The following is a 6,000-nucleotide window of genomic DNA, read 5'->3' as shown; positions in this document are numbered from 1 at the left end:
CTTTTATTTCCCTGCTGATACAGCTTTCTAGAGGAATTGCCAATGCTTCATTAAACTTGTATCAGAGTTTAGTTGTTTTTCAACGTCCAGCAGTCACTTCTGAATTATTCTTGCTGTTAAGTTCTAGTCTGATGTTGATACTAGCATTCCTGGAGCCACCAAGTGAATATACTTTCTTGGTGTGGTTGTACTTTGTGTCTTTTAGTGAATATTAAATAATACTGCTAGTTGAAATTAAATTTTGAATATTGTTATGGAAAGCTGTTTAAATGAGCTCAATTATCATGGAGTAGGAGTGTTGTTTATTTTAAAATTAGAAATGTATAATAACTGTCAGCTTCAAGTTATATTTTTGTAAATTATTATTTTACTGTCCATTTTGAGTCTGCTACACATTGCCAGTAGTCTAATTTTTAATTTTTCTTTAATTAATAACCTATAAATATATCAGGGGGTATATAGAACACATTCTCTAATGATTACAGCAGTGTATCAGTGTGGAAATAGACTATTTATGCTTAACAATGAATTACTAAAAATACTGTTTTCTCCCATAGCTTTTTAGATAGCAAGTAGTAAGAAAACCATCATATTGGCATTGGTGTTTTAGTTTATTAGCACTGAAGCACAGTGAAATTTGTTTGCCCTACCTATCGTTTGGAAGTGAATAGGAACTGAAAGCGAACATCTGGCTCTAAAATGTTCATCTTCATGATGCAGTGTTAAAAAGCACTTCTTAGGTAGCTTTTTTTTTTTTGGTTGAAGAATTGGTCTTCATCTGGCTTGAAAAGTATTTTATTCCCTGACTGGTCTAAGCCAGAAAAAATAGCTACTATTGGCTGATTTGAAAACTTTCACGTAAGCCCAGAGAGAGAAGCCAGGTATGTTTCATTTAAGGTTTTACCTGACATGGGTCAACCCAGCCTTGGGTACATGTGGGCATTGGTTTTTATCTTTTACAAAAGGTGGCATCTGCTTAGAGGAACAGCTTATGCCCACAGTTTCAAATAGCATCCACACAGTCTTTTATTTTTCAATTCATCTTAAAGAAAGCAGTAAGCAAAAATCCTGTCCCGAGTGAATTCAGAGGTCAGCCTCAATTTTACATTGGTATGGGTTGATGAGAATGAGGAGTGTTGTGATGCTGTTCTGCTACAGTCTTGAGCTTTCCTAATTTTTTCTTGTGTGGCTGTCTTTGGAAACAGCTTTGCTCAGCTCCTCGTGATGGAGACATTCATGTCCAGCTCGAGTGTACCTCTCTGTATGTTTTGAGGGTTGCATATCATAGTCTGTCTTCCTGCGCTGAAGCAGTCAGTGCTTTTCTGATTGCCAAGGGACATAACTGAAGTGTGTTTTACATGAAATTTTATATAGTCATCAATGTAATGGGTGGTAGGTACATTTACTGTTGTATGACAGAGCTATGCTTACTCATTTTTTAACTGTAGGAAGTTGGTATGTGAAAACAGAAAATGCCAGATTATTCTTAAATCAAAGTAAAGAAAACTTCATATCTGGAAATGCAATTTAAATTAATTAAATAAAACTTTAAATTCTGCATTATTAATCTGTATTTTCCCAGCTTCAATTTCTCATCTTTGTGTTCCTTCAGTCTCCTAATATTATGTCACCTGTAGTTCAAACGTTAAAATGACTTTGTGTTTGTAACTTACTTCCCATCATTCCCTGGGGCTTTTTAACCTCTATTTATGAGCACCAGGTTCTTGAAGTTGTGTTGCTCATCCAGTTGTTCTCAGCAACAGCTGTTACACTTGACCAGTCTCAGCGGAGTTTGTCAACAGCAACAGAGGTTTCAAAGGCATTACGTTCCTTTGTTTCATGGAATGGGGTGGCTGAACAGGGTGGAGAGGCTCAAGTTAGTGCTCCCCTTGAGACAAAGGCTGCATTGCATGTAGGAACTACAGTTCAATAGGGAATCTATTCAAGGAAGTGCTGTGGGGCATCAGGTCTCTTCATTTGTGACTTGTGTGCTTGCATTATAAAGTGGATAGCAGACCTTAGTAAACTGGACTTTTTTAAATGGTAAAAGCTTATGAAAGCTCTGCCTGGTTAATTTTCTCTTCCTGTTAAATGAAACCTTAGGCCTGGTTACACAGCTTCTACAAATAGATTTGTGTAGTTGCAAGATTGTAACCACAATTTTGGGGCTTTTCCAGCCCCTAGATAGGTTTATTTAGATGTTCCGCCACTGGGTTGTGAGTCACTCCTGTACAGTTTGCTTTGCCTCTTTTCCTTTGGTGTTTTGTGTGGCACAGAGGGCCTGTGGTTGTGTGTATACAGCACATACAGTGTGCTGCGCGGCCAGCCGTGCGGGACGTGACTTGCGCGTCTAGGAGAGAAACCATACATGCTTCTGTATAAAGCATACTGTGAAACAACAGTTAAAGTTCATGCCTCCCTAAAGCAGTAGCCAAATGTTAGGAGTGTTTTGGCCGTTCCATCATTCTGCTTTTCCTGAATCGGTTGTGTTTTGCAGTTAGCTTGCTGGGCACAAAGAAAGTTCACTGTCCTGCACAATTTGCAATGTTGTTGCCACGCAGCTTGCAGCTACTGTTTTAAGGCTTCCTCTTTCCAGGGCAGAAAAGTCATTGAGACAGCATAGAGTGGACTTAATACTTCTTTTCAAAGAGGTTGCCTTAAAAAAAAAAAAAGAGGGGGTGGCGGGGGGAAGGAGAGAAGGACAGAGGGGCTGGGAAAGAACTCAGGATTTCTATTTTTGAGTTCTTTACCGGTATAATACACAACCATTTCTAATATTCTCTTCTTTTCATAGCAGAGGAGTGCAAAAAATGGCTCTTGTCTGTGCTCTGAGTGTTCCCAGTTGTTTTCCCTGTCAGGAAAACTGGGAGGTTACAAGGGAAAAAAAATTGGTATTTGTAGGTTGGTTTAGTTTTATTTTTTGCTTTAATGCACAATGTTAAAATATTAGTCACTCTCTTTTTCACTGTTTTCCTTTTCCCATCCTTTTGTGAGTAATTTAAGGTAAAGGCTCTTGAGAATTTTTTAAGAGTTTTAACTGGTTGAGAGTTGTGAATGTTCTGTGGCTCATTCAGATAAAGATGTTGTCAGCTTTCTTACCTGTATCTCTTTCAGACCTTTCACTGGCTTGCTTTCCCCTTCTGAACAAAAACATCCAGCAATTGACTTGCATTTTTTGTTTCTTTCCACTTTCTTTGACAGCACTTTGAGATCTATTGAGGAAGAACACTAAATGAGCTTAGGGAAAGAAGCAGAGGTGAGGAAAGAAAAGAAATAATATTGATCTTAGTCAAGTATGGTTTTCTTTTGTTAGTTTGCTGAATATAACAAATAACCTTAATATGAAAGCTAAGGAAAAGTTACTGATTTCAGAGAGGCTGTAATCTCTGTATGACCAGTGAAAACTTAATGGTGGCATCAAAGGGGATTTCACTGTTTTCTATGGAACCTAGTTGAAAGTAGAAGTCATTCTTCTGATTTCATAAATATGAGCTGTCTGCTTTAGCGGATTCTCTAAATCAGAAAGCCTCCACAAATGCAACTTGAAAGTCCGAAATCCCCAAAAAGTTCAGGAGGAGAAAAAAAAGAAAATTATCAGCCAGTGGTTCTTAAATCTGAGATTTGTATTTGGCCACCTTCTCACACCAGTGTTCTAACTTGTTAATTACCATTTTGCCTTTGCCAAAGCCCCCGTTGCACGCAGTTGTGAGTTCACCTTTGTGCGGTGACCTGGCTTTGCAGTTGAGTACAGTGTTAACTGTTCATCCTGTCTCTCAGAGACTTGATTTCTCAGTCTTCTGTCAGCAGCAATAAAATAGCTGACGGCTGTTAAGGAGCCATCAATGAAATAATTTTCAAGTTCTACTTAAAAATCAATGGCACAATATGGTCCAAGATCCCCAACATGTAATGTTGACATAGGCTTGGAGTAGCTTCCATTACATGTATATTTTTGTCTGTTTTGCAGGTATTCTCACTGTCTTCTCACGAATGTCTGTCTGCTTTCACTAAGGGTACTATTCTTTCAGACTCAGTATAGCTTTATATATTATTTTGACTGTAACCTTCTAAAGAGATGCATTAGAATAAAAATACCTCTGTTGTTTGCATTTATTAAAACAGTGCAAATTTAATTTCAGAAAGCAATCAGAATAATTTAGATTTTATATTTGAAGTCTCTAGTGCTGGTGTCTGCAGAGACATGAGAGACATATTGAATGAAACTTTATTAGCTTGTTATTCATCTAGCATTTGGGTAGTGGGAGATTCAAAAATTAAATTAAAATATGTACAAATGTAAAAACATGCACTTAGTATTTTTTAATTTACAGGATTTTCAGTCCTGGAGAGAGAAGTCTTGAAGTTTAATAGGATATGATATAATATGAACATTGTTGCAGGATTCTCTTCCAATACCATTCCTGCACGATACAATTCTAGTCCCTAGGGACTGCAGACCCTCTGCAGTGTATGCCTGTTCTTTCAGCACTTTGGTAGTGCACTGAATCTTGAATTCCAGCACAGAATACTTCTTTAGTGGTAATGGTATTGTGATTTATGTATTTAACCACAGGAATATTATTTATAGTTGACTTCATGCACATTATTTATGTTAGAGATATGAAGACAAAATCTTTAGGTCAGTATCGATGTCCACAGTGTTTGAGCTTCCAATTTTCAGTTGAAAGGTAGCTTTTACTGTAGGTCAGGATCAATGCTGCACCTGAACTTCCAGATTTCAGTTGAAAGGGATGCTTTTACAAGTCCTGCAAGGTATCTGAATTTCTCTGTTGAAGTTCAGCAATTCTAAAATGTTAGTTTTTCAAATCAACACATTTTATAACAGCAAAAGAAACTGCAATTATGAAAAGAAGAGTTAGAGACTCCTTTTTAATGCAATGGTACCAGAACCATCTAGTGCATGTTTTACTTAAAAGAAACACATCACGCTTTGTTTTGTTACTGTGATGGGTGTAGAACTAACAATGTGTACAATGACCATAGGCATTAGAGTACACGTATCTGTCAGCACATACATGCTATGAGAAGTAAAGCAAAATCTTCCTAATGATGTTTTAAGTAGCTTTAATTCTTTCTTTCCTCCTTCCTTCCATTTAACATCTTGGTCCTGTCCTAATAGTATAGTAGCTGTTGGAAAGATTTTTTTTTTTTTGCTTGTTCATTTAAAGTTACTGATATGGTGTGGCAGATACTTGATAAACATTAGAGAGCTGGTGCATTCAGTTTCTTCTCATCACTAATGTGTACTAGGGGAAAATAGGGTGAAAATCTTTCCTTCCTCTGATATTCTGATGGATAGGATGGTGCCAAGTAGAATTCACTGACCTCATGTTGCAAGTGTTTGCCAGAGTTCTCACGGTTGGATGAACTCTTATTTCCTCTAACTGATGATGTCAGCTGGGAATTTTCACCTTTCTTTTCTTCCAAGTTGAAGATAAATACAGTGATGATTTCCCGCCCCCTTTTTTTTTTTTTTTGGTCTCTTCTTGTGAAGACAGTTTGAGAGGCCAGTTTGTTCCACTGGAGATGGAACGAAAGGAGCAGTGTACGTGTACACTGTTGACATAGTTTCTGTGGATGGTTCTTAAAATTAGTATCTTAAATGTTAAATCATAGGGAAGTGAGAAAATATTTATATTCTTAACACATATAATTATGCCTAAAATCTTTAGTGGACCATTTACTGTGCTTAATGTAGCATTTAGACAAAAGTAAGGTTCATTCTGAAGAACATTTTGAATGCAACAGGAGAATGTTCATGGCAAGTGTTTGTGAATTAACTGGTAGTAAAGCCTGACTTAAAAGTACATAATGTGTAAATACACATTTAGATTTCTTTTGGTATTATCGGTAGACAAAGAGAAGTCAATGCTTAAATACTTTTTGCTAAGGCTGATCTTTCCTGTGTAGATTTGAACAGTGGCTTAAAGTAATTACTTTTGAAAATAATGTCTGACTGGGTATGTCTAGGTCCAAGCT

The 6,000-nt window shown here is 37.0% G+C and overlaps 1 protein-coding gene across 1 annotated transcript in view; it reads left to right on the top strand.

Moving 5' to 3' along the window:
• OLA1 (Obg-like ATPase 1) overlaps nt 1–6,000 on the top strand; it is a 101,835-nt gene that overhangs the window by 49,311 nt on the left and 46,524 nt on the right. The window lies entirely within an intron of this gene.

This window comes from Merops nubicus, unplaced genomic scaffold (assembly GCF_000691845.1).
Source record: "Merops nubicus isolate BGI_N331 unplaced genomic scaffold, ASM69184v1 scaffold19392, whole genome shotgun sequence".
In the NCBI taxonomy this organism is placed as follows: domain Eukaryota; kingdom Metazoa; phylum Chordata; class Aves; order Coraciiformes; family Meropidae; genus Merops; species Merops nubicus.
This window is presented reverse-complemented; position numbering and strand designations above follow the sequence as displayed.